Below are 17,460 nucleotides of genomic sequence, written 5' to 3' on the forward strand. Positions count from 1 at the left end.
AGTGGCAACAAAACGACTATTCACGTTGGTGTGTAGAATATATGAGTCTGGCGATATACCATCTGACTTTCGGAAAAGCATCATCCACACAATTCCGAAGACGGCAAGAGCTGACAAGTGCGAGAATTATCGCACAATCAGCTTAACAGCTCACGCATCGAAGCTGCTTACGAGAATAATACACAGAAGAATGGAAAAGAAAATTGAGAATGCGCTAGGTGACGATCAGTTTGGCTTTATGAAAAGTAAAGGGACGAGAGAGGCAATTCTGACGTTACGGCTAACAATGGAAGCAAGGCTAAAGAAAAATCAAGACACTTTCATAGGATTTGTCGACCTGGAAGAAGCGTTCGACAATATAAAATGGTGCAAGCTGTTCGAGATTCTGAAAAAAGTAGGGGTAAGCTATAGGGAGAGACGGGTCATATACAATATGTACAACAACCAAGAGGGAATAATAAGAGTGGACGATCAAGAACGAAGTGCTCGTATAAAGAAGGGTATAAGACAAGGCTGTAGCCTTTCGCCCCTACTCTTCAATCTGTACATCGAAGAAACAATGATGGAAATAAAAGAAAGGTTCAGGAGTGGAATTAAAATACACGGTGAAAGGATATCAATGATACGATTTGCTGATGACATTGCTATCCTGAGTTAAAGTAAAGAAGAATTAAATGATCTGATGATAGTAACTATCTACTGAGCACCTGCAGGAAATTATAATCTATTCATAAATCATCTAGAAGCTCTTTTGGGTTATTAAAAAGGAATAAAGAAAGAAATTTTGATTGCTGGTGGCTTTAATACAGATTTTCTAATGAAATCTTCCAGTACACATTTACTGCAGTTAGTAATGTTGTCTTTCAATCTAACTCACACTGTAAACTTTTCAACTAGGATCACTAAATCCTCAAGGACAGACATTGATAACATTTTTATAGACAAATCAAAGGAACAAAATCATATCATAAAACCTGTAACAAATGGACTATCAGATCATGACATGCAGCTCCTTGTTTTTGATGCAAATTCTAAGCGGATTATCAAGATTGCTAAACAGGAGAGTAGTCAATCAACCAAAAATTGAGGGTTTTAGAAAACTGCTCAAAGATATGAACTGGAAGCGTGTTTATAGTGCTCATGACATGAATGAAAAATATAACACATTCATGAACAATGTCATTACCATGTTTGAAAACTATTTTCCTCTAAAAGTTACTCAAATTAAACAGAAATCTGTAATAAAACCATGGATTGCACAAGGAATAAAGATTTCCTGTAAGGCAAAATGGAAAATGTATTTTTCGGCCAAGAATAGCTCCAATGCCGACGATTTAGCTAAATACAAGGAATACTTTAAAATATTAAAAAAAGTAATTCAGACATCTAAACAAATGCACTACGAGAGAGGATAGCAATGTCAGGGAACAAAATAAAAACAATATGGGATATAGTGAAAGAGGAGACTGGTAGAACCAGAAAGGAACAGGAACAAATAGCATTAAGGATAGATGACACATTAGTAACCGATGGGCATAGTGTGGCAAATCTATTTAACAAGTACTTTATATCCATTACTGATAGAATGGGATTGTCAGGATCAGTAAAAAATGCCCTTGAATATCTGAAACTAGCCTTTACAAATAGCTTCAGGTACATGAATATGTCACTCAATTCACCAAAAGAAATAACTTCCGTAGTAAAATCTTTAAAAACAAAGCATTCTAGTGGTTACAATGAAATATTAACAAAGTTAATTAATGCATGTTCTTGTGAGTTTAGTGTAATTCCAAGTTACTTGTGTAGCCAATCTAATATAACTGGGACATTTCCTGACTGTCTATAATATGCAGATGTTAAGCCTCTATTCAAGAAAGGGGATAAAGAGATACCATCAAACTACAGACCGATTTCACTTTTGCCAGCATTCTCAAAAAGTTTAGAAAAGTAATGTACAGGCAGCTTCTCAACCATCTGACCACAAATAACATGTTATCAAGAAAACAGTTTGGATTTCTGAAGGGTTCTGATATCGAGAAGGCTATTTACACCTCAAATTACAAGCAGAAGGTATTTTCAGTGATTTGTTAAAGGCATTTGATCGTGTGAACCACAACATACTTTTAAATAAATTAGAATTCTATGGTGTTATGGACAGCGCTGCAAAACGGTTCACATCATACCTCGCTAACAGGAAACAAGGGGGGTCAGTGCAAGGGACTAGTAAATTAAGTCATCAGTCTTCATCAGAATGGGAAGAAATTACATGTGGTGTCCCACAAGGATCCATTTGAGGACCATTGCTTTTTCTTATGTACATTAATGATCTCTCATCAGCTACACTGCCAGAAGCAGAGTTCGTTTTGGTTGCAGATGACACAAGTATTGCAATAAATAGTATGTCGAGTGTAGCTATAGAAAGATCCGCTAATGATATTTTCATGGATAGTAATAAATGGTTTAAAGCCAAGTCACTGATATTAAACTTCGAAAAGACTCACTACATGCAATTCAGAACCTGTAAGAGGTTTCTGCCCAGCATATGCATAAAGTATGAAGAAGAGCAGATAGAAGAGGTTGACAGTCTTAAATTCCTTGGATTACAACTTGATAATAATTTCAGTTGGGAGGAGCACACCACAGAACTGCAGAAACGCCTTAACAAATTTGTATTTGCAATTCGAGTGTTAGCAGACATAGGCGACATAAAAATGAAAAAGCTTGCATACTTTGCCTACTTTCATTCCATAATGTCGTATGGTATAATATTTTGGGGTAACTCTTCAAGTCAAACAAAAGTTTTCAGAATCCAAAAGCGTGTAATACGTATTATTTGTGGAGTAAATTCACGGGCGTCCTGTAGAAACCTCTTCAAAGAACTGGGTATACTAACTACTGCCTCTCAGTACATTTACTCCTTAATGAAATTTGTCATAAGTAATATATCTCTTTTCCAACAAACAGCTCAGTTCATACATACAATACTAGGAACAAAAACGATCTGCACAAGGTCTTAAAAGCACTTACTTTAGTTCAAAAAGGGGTCCACTACTCAGGAACACTCATCTTCAAAAATTTGCCGGCAAACATAAAAAAATTAGTTATAAACAAAGATCAATTTAAAAGATGCCTGAAAGACTTACTAGTGGCCAACTCCTTCTACTCCATTGACGAATTTTTTGATAGAAACAAATGATGTATTGTATATACTCATACTATTAGTATTGTTATTACAGCTTTAAAAAATGATGTATTGTATATACTCATACTAATAGTATTGTTATTTCAGCTTAAAAAAACGATGTATTGTATATACTCATACTATTAGTATTGTTATGTCAGCTTAAAAAAATTATGTATTGTATGTACTCATAATATCAGTAATGTTATTTCAGCTTTAAAAAAAGTGACATGTTTCACATCCACGAGGATCTCCTCAGTACTGATCTATGGAACGAAAAACTAATCTAATTTAATCTGTTGCATGAAGCCGAGCCGGGGATAAACAATGTGAAAAATTTGCTGCAAAGTATACTTAATAGCTGAAAGTGTTACGTCAGTTCGTAGGAGAAAAGTGTTTGAGTAATTAGCTTATTTCGCGGAAAAACGTGTGTGATTAGTTATGAGATTTATGGCTGAAACAGTGTCGTCTTCATCAATCACTAATTTTCTTGGAGGAAACAACCGAGTCCAGCAACCATTTCTGAAAAGATGGAAGTGCAGGGAATTTTCATGGAGAAACATATACATAGCAGAGCGTAAATGAAAAGGCTCATGTGATCAGTGCTTGCTTGATTAATTAATGTGAAAATGTCAAACTATCATAACTGTTAACACGAAACTGGATTAGTCATTATTAGAGAAGCATATTACGTGCTAAAGGACAATAAAAACAAAGTCACTTGATTTGTACTTTTATTATTTCAAGGAGACATTTTCCATATTTTACACGCGAGGGTAGACACACGGTCTGAAACGCCTTGCCACGGTTCGCGCGGTTCCCCCCGTCGGAGGTTCGAGTCCTCCCTCGGGCATGGGTGTATGAGTTGCCCTTAGCGTAAGGTAGTTTAAGCTAGATTAAGTAGCGTGTAAGCCGATTACCTCATCAGTTTGGTCCCATAGGAACCAATCATAAATTTCCAAAATTTTTTGGAAGGGGACTGTGACGAAACTCTGCAAGTATATTGTTGTACGACAGATAGTTTAAGAGATATGACGTCATAAACACTGAAATTGTGAAGAAGTACTGAATGAGGCTTTATTCTTTACTACGAAGACACTTATGGTCGACTCAACTTAAGGAGATCCCTGAGCCGCGCTGGATTAGCCGAGCGGTCAGGGGCGCTGCAGTCATGGACTGTGCTGCTGGTCCCGGCGGAGGTTCGAGTCCTCCCTGGCGCATGGGTGTGTGTGTTTGTCCTTAGGATAATTTAGGTTAAGTAGTGTGTAAGCTTAGGGACTGATGACCTTAGCAGTTAAGTCCCATAGGATTTCACACACATTTGAACATTTTTTTTTTTTTTTTTTGAGATCCCTGACACCTAGCAGCGCTTTTGACAGCTTTAAACTGCGAACCGCAAACAGCTTTAAGGGGAAAACAACAGCCGTCTACATACAGAGGCGGACAAAAGTATTCAGACACAGGTCACATGCTTCTCTCACTCTCAATTTTGACTGATGCATACACGGAATGTGTATCTGCGCATGTGCCATAATGCAGGGAATATTTCGAACGACGTCGGCTATGCGAATGTCACTATACCCTTTACCTGGAACGATTAGTTCCGTGTTATCATTACAGGTACGTGTTTCGCGCGGCGCAAAAGTAATCAGACACTGCCCTGCTTGACAAGGTAACCGCGGTCTGAAGGCACAACTCGGCGGCAGCAAGCAGCCAGTGTACGTAAGGCAGCTGTTTCGTATTACAGGAAAGCACAGGACGAGTCCAAAAAGACCATCGTAGCACCATGTCCCGTAAAGGTAGAAAAACGACAGTGCAAGAGCGAAGGCTAATTATGCGGCTGCACGGTGAGGGAAAATTATGTGCAGAAATAGGCAATGTCGTCAACCGAAGCCGAAAAACTAGATTTAGTATCGTCCAGAAATAGAAAGAAGAAAAAAGTCTCGTCAATCGTCCAAGACCTGGATGTCCTCAGAAATTCAGGAATAGAGACAAGAGGAAGTTCGAACGGTGAAAAACGACTCGCGGGCAACGGTCGCTGCTATAGCGGCAGAACTGGCCGAAGGCGTTGGTACCGATGTTAGTGTTAGAACAGTGCGCAGATACCTGAACGGTGTTGGGTACAATTCCAGAGTGCCCAGGCGCAAACCGTTCGTCAGTAAGTGCAATGCAAAAATGCGGATGGTTTTTGCAGAAGAGTTTGTCGGCAAGGATGTGACCTTTTGGGACAAGATTCTGGGGAGTGATAATTTAAATTTACTTTGAACCACGTGGATGGCCGCAGTTTAGTGTGGCGTCAAGCAAACACAGAGTTGGAGCTCAAAAACATGCAAGCAACCATCAAACATGGAGGTGGCAGTGTGATGGTGTGGGGATGCAAGTCTTCCAGAGGTGGTGGTGAGCTTGTCTTTATTGAAGGCATCGTGGACAAATTTGTCTATCTCGATATACTCAAACAAAATCCGACGAAAAGTGCTGCGAAGTTGGGTCTTCGAGGTGACTTTTATTTCCAACAAGACAATGATCCTAAGCATACGGAAGAAATTGTCAAATTGTGGATCCTATTCAACAAGCGTCATCACCTCATTACCCCACCGCAGTGTTCGGACCTCAATCCTATCGTAAACATCTGGAATGACCTGAGAACGAGACTACACAAACGACAAGTGAGCATTTTAGCACATTTTCGTGTGTTGATAGAAGAAGAATGGATCAATATCGGTTCGGATATAACGAAATAGGTTGTTTACTCGATGCCACAAAAACCTAGGACTGTAACACAGAGAAAGGGATGCAAATACTGACTGCTGAGTGTCTGAATTCTTTCACCCATTGTATATTTAGATTTTCTTTCTTTTTTTCACATAAGGAGTGTTTAGTTACTTGTTGTTCTGCATGTGTCCGTATTGGCACATGAAGTCTACATTTGTAAAGAATAAAATATATCTTTTGAGTTAAAAACACATTTAAGGTTTACTTCTCTGATTACTCCCAATGTCTGAATACTTTTGTCCGACTCTGTAGCTATGACGCTGCGTTGCCACACAGAAGTTCCAAAAATCGCGCTGTAGACACGCGAAGCAGCGACTCCCAGTGAACAGCAACTCTACAGGATCTTTGTACTATTGTTTCACAGCTTCAAAAGTGTATTCACGAATTTATTTTTGATGTTACAATACAAACACAGTTTATATTTTTGTTTCCGTTTCTAATAGAAAATTAAAAAAAAAACAATGCACATGCAGTATCCAGTTTGTCAGCTGGTATAAAAATTTACTGAAAGTACATTAACAGAGCTTTACATGTTCACCTACATCACCCGTCTGTTTTAGCTTAGGGCGGCAAACAGCTGACGTCATAAGTTCCCAGTGCCTACATACGTAACGTGAGAAATGATTTAATTATTCACGTCTGTAAGCAGGATCGGGTTCAAAGGCTTTCACGGCTATGTGGAATGAAATTTCTTTCCTCAGACGAGCCATTGGGCATACAAGGCCTTCCGCTACACTTTCATGCTGCCATCTACATTTTCGTTTTAGTTGCTTTAGTTGCTGTGGCCGAGCTGTTCTAGGCGCTTCAGTCCCGAACCGCGCTGCTGCCACGGTCGCGGGTTCCAATCCTACCTCAGGCAAGGGTGTGTGTGATGTCCTTAGGTTAGTAAGGTTTAAGGAGTTCTAGGTCTAGGGAACTTACGACCTCAGATGTTAAGTCCCATAGTGCTCAGAGCCATTTGAACCATTCTATTAATGACGTTGAGGATAGATTCTGACCAACCAGGTTACAGCTTTTCACTGCCCGCTGACTAGTACGTGCCCTTCGCCTTTATTTACTTCGACGTCGACACGAGATGATTAATTCTACCCTCCTCCACCTGTATTTCTTCCCCTCGACACTATCAATGTAAGAAAGTGGATGCTTTCTCCACAGAATATCGATATTTCCTACATATCGATATGATGTTGCCATCTCTAGCCGGCAGACGGTATAACGTACGTAGTTTCTGGTTACCTTCTGATGGACTTACTCACTTCTATTGAGTGGGACACACGCGTGTGCCCTTCAGCGTGGACCTATTGATCGCTCTGGTTCACATGGCTCTGAGCACTATGGGACTTAACTTCTATGGTCATCATTCCCCTAGAACTTAGAACTACTTAAACCTAACTAACCTAAGGACATCACACACATCCATGCCCGAGGCAGGATTCGAACCTGTGACCGTAGCGGTCGCGCGGTTCCAGACTGTAGCGCCTAGAACCGCTCGGCTACCCCGAACAGCTATTGATCTCTCTCTTCTCCACACAGTGAAGAGAAAAAACATGGATATGACGAACATATTTTACTGTAAGTCGTGTGTTCCTTTCAACAACAGTGACGTAATCGAGAAAAATACTATGGATAGGCACTGTACATTATTCGCACAGACACGAAACAAAAAGAAGTTTCGCTGTTCGTCCGAAGGCTTTTACACAGCGCCGCCTTCCTGCAGAATCATATGAGCGATAAGATACAACGTGAGCTCAGAACAGCGCGTCGAAACCAGTTTTGAAATTACTTGTCCTTCCACTCGAGGTACTGTGTGTCACGAATTGCGCTTAAATACCTAACATACAACTTGTATCGAGGTATTTCAGTTACTGGTAACACAAAAAAGTGGAAAGCATACACATAAAACACATGTTCAGTTTTTATAGTCTATAGTTATTGTAACGGTCATAAATCTCTTGGAACATGTTAGCAAATACTTCTTTCGGAATACACTGATCAGACAGAGCATTATGACCATCTGTCGAATAGGCGGTATCTCTACCGGCGGCGACGTGTCGTGGCATGGAAGCAACGAAGCCTTGCTAGGTCGCTGGAGGGAGCCGGCACCACATCTGCACATACAAGTCACCTAATTCCCTTAGATTCCGGGGAAGGTAGCGATGAGCTCTGACGCCAATTTCAATCACATCCCAGACGTGTTCGATCGGGTTCAGATCTGGCGGGTTGGTGAGCCCGACTAAAACACGCCACCGTGTTCCTCGAACCTCTCCGTCACACTCCTGTATTTGCAACATGGCGCATTATCTTGTTGAAAAATGATCGTCATGAAAAGATGTATGTGCTCTGTAACCAGTGCACGATATTCTTTGGCCGTCATGGTGTCTTGCACGAACTCCACTGGACCCATTGATTCCCACGTGTATGTTTCCCAGAGGACAATGCAGCCGCCGCCATCTTAGCTCTGTCCCGCAGTACAGGTGTCAAGGAGCTGTTCCCCTGGAAGACGACGGATTCGCGCCCTCCCCTCGGCATGGAGAGGAAGTTATCGGGATTCGTCAGGCACTGCAACGCTCTGCCACTGTGTCAACTTGCGTTGTCGATGGTCACGTACCCATTTCAGTCGTAATTGCCGTTGTCGTGGTGTTAATATTGCCACATGCATGGGTCATCGACTGTGGGGGCCCATAGTTGGGAGTGTTTGGCACACTGTGTGTATAGACATACTTGTACTCTGCCCGGCATTAAAATCTGATGTTAGTTCCGACTCAGTTCGCCACCTGTCCCGTTTTACCCGTCTGGCCAGCCTACGACGTCCGACATCTGTTATGAGGTGTGGCCGCCCATCCCCACGACGTCTGAACGTGGTTTCACATTGGTTTCGCCACGTGTTGAAGACACCTAACACAGCACTCCTCGAACACCCGGCAAGTCGTGTAGTTACCGAAATGGTTGTGGCGAGTCTCCGAGCCATCACGATCTGCCCTCGGTCGAACTCAGATACTTCGCACGCCTTCCCCATTCTACAAACGAACAGCTTGCCCACTGATGCTACACGCACCGTATGTGTTCCTAGCAGTCATTAGATTAGATTAGATTAGTACTTGTTTCATAGATCATGAATACGATACTTCGTAATGATGTGGAAAGTGCCAGGTTAATAAAAGGTGTCTATACAAGCTATTACATTAGGCAAAATATTACATGACACTCAATATTTTTAATTTCTTTTTTTTTTTTTAGGTTGGGAAATTACCCACGTACTATATCCAAAAATTCATCTAATGAGTAGAAGGAGTTGCCATTAAGAAATTCTTTTAATTTCCTTTTAAATGCTATATGGCTATCTGTCAAACTTTTGATGCTATTAGATAAGTGACCAAAGACTTTTGTGGCAGCATAATTTACCCCCTTCTGAGTCAAAGTTAGATTTAACCTTGAGTAGTGAAGATCATCCTTTCTCCTAGTGTTGTAGCCATGTACATTGCTATTACTTTTGAATTCGGATTGTTAATAACAAATTTGATAAGTGAATATATATATTGTGAGGCTACAATGAAGATTTCTAGCTCTTTAAATAAGTGTCTGCAGGATGATCTTGGATGAGCTCCAGCAATTATTCTGATTACACGCTTTTGTGCAATGAACACTCTTTTACTCAATGATGAGTTACCCCAGAATACGATGCCATACGAAAGCAGAGAATGAAAATAGGCGTGGTAAGCTAATTTACTCAGATGTATATCGCCAAAATTAGCAGTGACCCTAATAGCATAAGTAGCTGAACTCAAACGTTTCAGCAGATCCTCAGTGTGCTTTTTCCAGTTCAACCCCTCATCAATGCATACACCTAGAAATTTTGAATATTCTACCTTAGCTACCGATTTCTGATCGAAGTCTATATTTATTAATGGGGTCATTCCATTTACTGTGTGGAACTGTATGTACTGTGTTTTGTCAAAGTTTAATGAGAGCCCATTTGTAGAGAAACACTTAATGATTTTCTGAAAAACATCGTTTACAATTTCATCAGTTAATTCTTGTCTGTCGGGTGTGATAGCTATACTTATATCATCGGCAAAAAGTACCAGCTTTGCATCTTCGTGAATATAGAATGGCAAGTCATTAATATATATTAAGAATAGCAGAGGACCCAAGACCGAACCTTGCGGCACCCCATTCTTAATTGTTCCCCAGTTTGAGAAATCACCAGTTTTTTGAATATTATGTGAACTGTTCATTTCAGCTTTCTGCACTCTTCCAGTTAGGTATGATCTAAACCATTTGAGCACTGTCCCATTCATACTATAGTACTTGAGCTTATCTAGAAGTATTCCATGATTTACACAAACAAAAGCCTTTGATAGATCACAAAAAGTCCCAACGGGTGACTTCCGGTTACTCAGAGCATTTAATATTTCATTAGTGAAAGTATATATAGCATTTTTCGTTGAAAAACCTTTCTGGAAACCAAACTGTCCCCCGCCAGGTCACGCTGCTATCGCCTGGACGGTTTTATATCGTTAGTAGGTTGATGGTAATAATGTTCTGGCTGTACAGTGTATATGGAAGTACTATTCTTACACACCTTTCTGCATACGACACATATGTGTTTTCTGTATGATTCCGTTGAAGTCGAGGTGAAGCCTCGAAGAAGTCTGCAGATGTCATACGCAGGGATTATGTCCGATGTTAGAGAACAGTTACGTGCTGTTTATTCTAAAAGTTGGGTTGGTACCGTAATCTTGTCTTACCGAAGACTAGACTTTCCAGTGGACAGGCAGGCGGAATCATATACAAAAGTGTTTGTTTAACTTTCGCATTGACACTTCTTACCTGACCACAATATTATTGCACTTCTTCTCCCGTGGCCGTTGTCAGATTCACGCGGTGATGTTAGAGTAAACAAGTACAGTGGTGACTAAGAGAAACGTATCACATTGCGGTTGCCTTCAGGACGGCTGTGTATATGGTAGCAACTGGTTCAACGTGTCCTAGTGAAATATTACGATAAAAGCTCACGGTAAGCCAATCGAAGTACCCTCCTCTCCAGGTGCAATAATGTTGTGATCGACTAATAGGTGGGTCCTAAACAACATAACTCAGTAAACGCATCATATGTTCACCAGAAAACCACAGTTGTCGCAGGTGGTATTTGGTAAGTATTCTTGCCCTGGTCTGAAATACTTCATCTTATCGGTTTTAAATGAGGTTCATTTGTTTGGCTTGCGAGGTTCCACTTGCCACCCAGTATTAAATGGTTGGCACTTAGTGAACTCACGGTGAGTTTTGAAGTCTCTGAAGTAAATTAGTTTAACGGGATGTCACAGTCCCATACTGACGTCACTCTCGAAATATCTTCTGTCACGTCCCTGGTAAATAAAAACAATCACTCTTTGGGAACAATCAACAGATTCCATGACAGCAGCAGTAGTGATAAGTGCAAGTCCAAAAGCGCCAAGAACTTACCAGTCCAAGTGGACCAAGACGTTACCAATTCATCAGCCTACTGGGACTCCGTCATCAAGGAGGGGAGGTGGAATAATAACTTTAACCAAGCCAGACACTGCAACCTTAGAGCTGCATGGAAATATAGTGTCGACGCTGCGAGACTACAGACAAATTCACAGTTTATGTATCAACGAGCGCCACTAGCATCGCAGACATCGACACAAAATGCTGGCAGCATGCCGACAGTCAGTCGTTCGTATCGACATTGGTACTAAAGGGCTATTTGGGAAGTAAATCTGATGAAGCTTTGCACAGATGTCTTGGGCAGCATCTTTAATATGCCCATCGAACGCGTCGCGTCGCTCTTTTCCATTTGGAGCGCACAGCAAGCACGTAACGATGCTTAGGAAACAGCGTCTCCCGCCAAGTATTAAGACCTGGTGAGAGATTTTGCCTGATTTCATGCAGCCCACATAACACAACTGTCATGCGGTTCCTTCTTCATAACACTTCGTGTCACACACTGCATGGGTAACGAAGATTCTCCTGCAGCCTTTTCGATGGTAAATGTGTGATGACCCACAACACAGCGCGTAATTGGCTCCCACTGAGTTTCATCTCTGCTTACATAAACCGCTGGATTTGAAAACAACATTCTGGCAGTCAATGAGCTGTAGACCAAAGCAGAGCATTGGTGGAAATCACAGGTGGCTGTCTTCTATGACGACAGTATTGGAATGTTGCCACAACGCTACAACAAATGTCTAAGTTGGAGCGGTAACATTATAGAAAAGTAGCTGGATGGTGTGGCTAACTGTTGGAGAAAAGCCATTTTTGATTTTCTCAGTGGTTTTCATCTTGCGACCAACCTGGTCTTACTTTTTGAATAAACCTCATATACGAACAGATGTATGAAACAGGCGAAATACCCTCAGACTTCAAGAAGAATATAATAATTCCAATCCCAAAGAAAGCAGGTGTTGACAGATGTGAAAATTACCGAACTATCAGCTTAATAAGTCACAGCTGCAAAATACTAACACGAATTCTTTACAGACGAATGGAAAAACTAGTAGAAGCCAACCTCGGGGAAGATCAGTTTGGATTCCGTAGAAACACTGGGACACGTGAGGCAATACTGACCTTACGACTTATCTTAGAAGAAAGATTAAGGAAAGGCAAACCTACGTTTCTAGCATTTGTAGACTTAGAGAAAGCTTTTGACAATGTTGACTGGAATACTCTCTTTCAAATTCTAAAGGTGGCAGGGGTAAAATACAGGGAGCGAAAGGCTATTTACAATTTGTACAGAAACCAGATGGCAGTTATAAGAGTCGAGGGACATGAAATGGAAGCAGTGGTTGGGAAGGGAGTAAGACAGGGTTGTAGCCTCTCCCCGATGTTGTTCAATCTGTATATTGAGCAAGCAGTAAAGGAAACAAAAGAAAAATTCGGAGTAGGTATTAAAATTCATGGAGAAGAAATAAAAACTTTGAGGTTCGCCGATGACATTGTAATTCTGTCAGAGACAGCAAAGGACTTGGAAGAGCAGTTGAATGGAATGGACAGTGTCTTGAAAGGAGGATATAAGATGAACATCAACAAAAGCAAAACAAGGATAATGGAATGTAGTCAAATTAAGTCGGGTGATGTTGAGGGAATTAGATTAGGAAATGAGGCACTTAAAGTAGTAAAGGAGTTTTGCTATTTGGGGAGCAAAATAACTGATGATGGTCGAAGTAGAGAGGATATAAAATGTAGGCTGGCAATGGCAAGGAAAGCGTTTCTGAAGAAGAGAAATTTGTTAACATCCAGTATAGATTTAAGTGTCAGGAAGTCATTTCTGAAAGTATTCGTATGGAGTGTAGCCATGTATGGAAGTGAAACATGGACGATAAATAGTTTGGACAAGAAGAGAATAGAAGCTTTCGAAATGTGGTGCTACAGAAGAATGCTGAAGATTAGATGGGTAGATCACATAACTAATGAGGAAGTATTGAATAGGATTGGGGAGAAGAGAAGTTTGTGGCACAACTTGACCAGAAGAAGGGATCGATTGGTAGGACATGTTCTGAGGCATCAAGGGATCACCAATTTAGTATTGGAGGGCAGCGTGGAGGGTAAAAATCGTAGAGGGAGACCAAGAGATGAATACACTAAGCAGATTCAGAAGGATGTAGGTTGCAGTAGGTACTGGGAGATGAAAAAGCTTGCACAGGATAGAGTAGCATGGAGAGCTGCATCAAACCAGTCTCAGGACTGAAGACCACAACAACAACAACAACGAACAGATTACAGCTCTGCAAGGAAAACTATGACGTTCTCTGTATCGACGAGGGGCATTTCGGAACTGTTAGTAGTGTTAGTGCTTGTGATTCTCAAGTGATTCATTTTCTTATATTCTGAGCCACAATGGTCAAGAGTGTTGTCGCATACAGATACAGTACTCGCTGAATGACAGGGAGTGGCGCTCAGTCCCATAGTTTAGTTACGTATCGCGCATTATAAAAAGAAAATGGTCTTCGAGAAAAAGCCGGCCGCGCTGGCCGTGCGGTTCTAGGAGCTTCCGTCCGGAACCGCGGGACTGCTACGGTCGCAGGTTCGAATCCTGCCTCTGGCATGGATGTGCATGATGTCCTTAGGTTAGTTAAGTTTAAGTAGTTCTAAGTTCAAGGGGACTGATGACCTAAAATATTAAGTCCCATAGTGCTCAGAGCCATTTGAACCATTCTGAACCATCTTCGAGAAAAACAAATAATGCTACTACAAAATATAAAATCCTTTCAGAATTTCGCTGTGGTGCCCAGAATTTCTACAGAAACGGGTGCAAACTGAACACAGAGAACAGCTGACATCCTCGAAACATAACTTCATTTGTAGCAGTCATTTTCCGAAAAATGGAACTTCTGTATTCTCCTTTGATGTAAAAAATAAGTGATTCCATCGAATTTACAGGTGACAGGCAAAATAATGTGAACATCTGTACTTATTTGGGAATGATTTATTAATAAGAGGTTGGACCCCCGTTTGCCTGTAATAAAGCTACGATTCTTCTTGGAATACTGGCCTATAATGATTGTGTAGTCCCAGTGGAATGTTATGCCACTCTTGTAGCAGAACCTCTTCTAACTCCTGTCGTGACGAGGGAGGCAGAAATCTGCTCCGCAGTCTGTGCTCCAATACCACACAAAAAAATGGTTCAAATGGCTCTGAGCACTATGGGACTTAACTTCTGAAGTCATCAGTCCCTTAGAACTTAGAACTACTTAAACCTAACTAACCTAAGGACATCACACACATCCAGGATTAGAACCTGCGACCGTTGCGGTCGCGCGGTTCCAGACTGTAGCGCCTAGAACCGCTCGGCCACCACGGCCGGCCCAATACCACACACAAGGGTTCCATAGTGTTCAAGTCCACGAACTGTCCTGGCTGGGGAAAACGCTGCAGTTCAGTTGCACGCTCCTCATACCACGATTGTACTGGCTTGGCTGAGTGAATGGGTGCATTATCGTCCTGAAATATGGCATCATTTTTGGGGAACAACAGTTGAATCATTGGGCGCACCTGATCACCTCAAATGTTCACATAATCGTTGGCTGTAACACGGCCTTTGAGAGTAATGATGCACAATAACATGATATGGCTGCCCAGATCATCACACTTCCACCTCCATATTTAACCGATGGAATCAAGCAATCAGGACTGTAGAGCTCTTTTGGTGTTCCCAGACGTAAACCGGACCCGATGTCGGAAATGACGAGAACATTAGCTAGTCGGACCATATGATATGTTTCCACTGATCATCCGTCCAGGATTTATGCTCCTGACACCATGTTTTACGCTTCTTTGCAGTGGTTGTCATCACTAATGGTTTCGGTATAGCAGCTTGTCCATGAATATTCGCTTTATGAAGTTCTCGGCGAATAGTATCGATCATTACGGGGTCTCGAAGATGGCTGTTGAGCTCTGCAGTCACTTTAGCTGTCGTATTTTGTGTTGTTTCGACACAATTCGTATTAGCATACGATGGTCTGTCATTTAGTTTCGATTTGTGCCCACTATTAACTTCGCACGATGATGTCTTTCATGTTTTGTGTTGGCTGTCATGACTGTTGAAATACTTGCTCATGAAACATTCAATAAGTTGGCTGTCTTCGTTACTGATGCTACAGCTAATCGGGCCCCCACAATTTGCCCTCTTTCGAACTCTGTTAGGTCCTTCATTGCACGTCGACCTCGGCCTCTGAATGCAAATACGAAGTGTGCACTACTCGTAAACAACCTGCGCCAATGCCTAGTCCGTACTGAACACGAACAGTACAACGCAACATGTGCCTTACCTCCGTTGTTGACCGCCAAACGCAACAGTCCCATTACTACCGCAGTTCACATTATTTTGCCTATCCCCTGTAATTACCAGGATGCATACGAGGGTACGTTAAAAAGATTTATTGCCTGAATGCACACTACGCATTAGCAGAGGTAACTGCTGTGTCGTCCGAACAAGACACACCCAGGGCAAAGGCACCACAGGCACAAGGATGCGAGGTGGCGCGAGTGCCTTAGAGACTCACCGACTGCACGACCTCCACAAGCGTCACGGGCAGCGTTGAGGGTGAAGATATCCAGTCGCGTATGGTTCGCGGGAAGAGCGACTGCCGGAAAGCCTCCGTGCGCGCACGAATCTCTCTAATTTTACATTCGTGATCTCCTCGGGAGGTATAAGTAGGGGGAAGCAATATATTCGATACCTCATCCAGAAACGCACCCTCTCGAAACCTGAAGAGCAAGCTACACCGCGAAGCAGAGCGCCTCTCTTGCAGAGTCTGCCACTTGAGTTTGCTAACCATCTCCGTAACCCTATCACGCTTACCAAATAACCCTGTGACCAAACGCGCCGCTCTTCCTCGGATCTTCTCTATCTCCTCAACCCGACCTGATACGCATCCCACACTGATGAGCAATCTCAAGTATAGGTCGAAAGAGTGGTTTGTAAGCCACCTGCTTTCCTGATGGACTACATTTTCTAAGGACTCTCCCAATGAATCTCAACCTGGCACCCGCCTTACCAACAATTAATTGTATATTATCATTCCACTTCAAATCGTTTCGTACGCATACTCCCAGATATTTTACAGAAGTAACTGCTACCAGTGTTTGTTCCGCTATCATGTAATCATACAATAAAGGATCCTTCTTTATATGTATTCGCAATACATTACATTTGTCTATGTTAAGGGTCAGTTGCCACTCCCTGCAGCAAGTGCCTATCCGCTGCAGATCTTCCTGCATTTCACTACAATTTTCTAATGCTGCAACTTCTCTGTATACTACAGCATCATCCGCGAAAAGCAGCATGGAACTTTCGACACTATCTACTAGGTCATTTATATTTATTGTGAAAAGCAATGGTCCCATAACACTCCCCTGTGGCACGCCAGACGTTACTTTAACGTCTGTAGACGTCTCTCCATTGAGAACAACATGCTGTGTTCTGTTTGCTAAAAACTCTTCAATCCAGCTCGGGGCCCAACTTCTTGAATTTCTCCAGCATCTCTTTTGATGGCTAAAAACTTAATACAAACCACAAGCCTACATCTCATTCACAGTCTTTTTTTTTTTATTCCTATCTCGATTCAAAAATAGTTTGCCGAATGTCAGGTCAAGAAACACGGACTTTTTCTGACAGTCGTATTAGAGGCCGGTGCTGAGGTACCTGTAAAGACGACGTAGCCTGCTGGTTGTTTGGTCCCCACAGGAGCACACAGTAGCGGCGGCAGTGCAGTGTTGACGCCTCCCTCGCGGACTGTCCTGTTCTGCTGTGGTACTCGTAACGTCCACCAGGCGAGGCGCAGTAATCGCCTCACAGCCAAGGTCTTTGTCACTCCCCCCCCCTCTCCCACGCTTCTCCCCCGCCTCCCCTCCCCGCAACCCACTACATTCGCATGCCAGCGACAATCAGTCGCCAATCGTCACCCCACTGCTGCTTACCTTCTGCTACAGGGCCGTAAATGCCACGCACGTGCAGCGAATTACACGTTTCAATAACTGATTCCCTC

At 42.1% G+C, this 17,460-nt stretch overlaps 1 protein-coding gene across 1 annotated transcript in view; it reads right to left on the reverse strand.

The window, feature by feature from the left end:
• Window positions 1-17,207, reverse strand: part of LOC126474876 (proton-coupled amino acid transporter-like protein pathetic) — a 146,526-nt gene extending 129,319 nt beyond the window's left edge. The window contains exon 1 of the mRNA XM_050102359.1: window positions 17,118-17,207. The gene's annotated coding sequence lies outside the window, so the exon portion shown is untranslated. The remainder of the gene's footprint in view (window positions 1-17,117) is intronic.
• Window positions 17,208-17,460: the final 253 nt, after the last annotated feature.

The sequence above is a fragment of the Schistocerca serialis genome, chromosome 4, assembly GCF_023864345.2.
Source record: "Schistocerca serialis cubense isolate TAMUIC-IGC-003099 chromosome 4, iqSchSeri2.2, whole genome shotgun sequence".
NCBI classification, from domain to species: Eukaryota; Metazoa; Arthropoda; class Insecta; order Orthoptera; family Acrididae; genus Schistocerca; species Schistocerca serialis.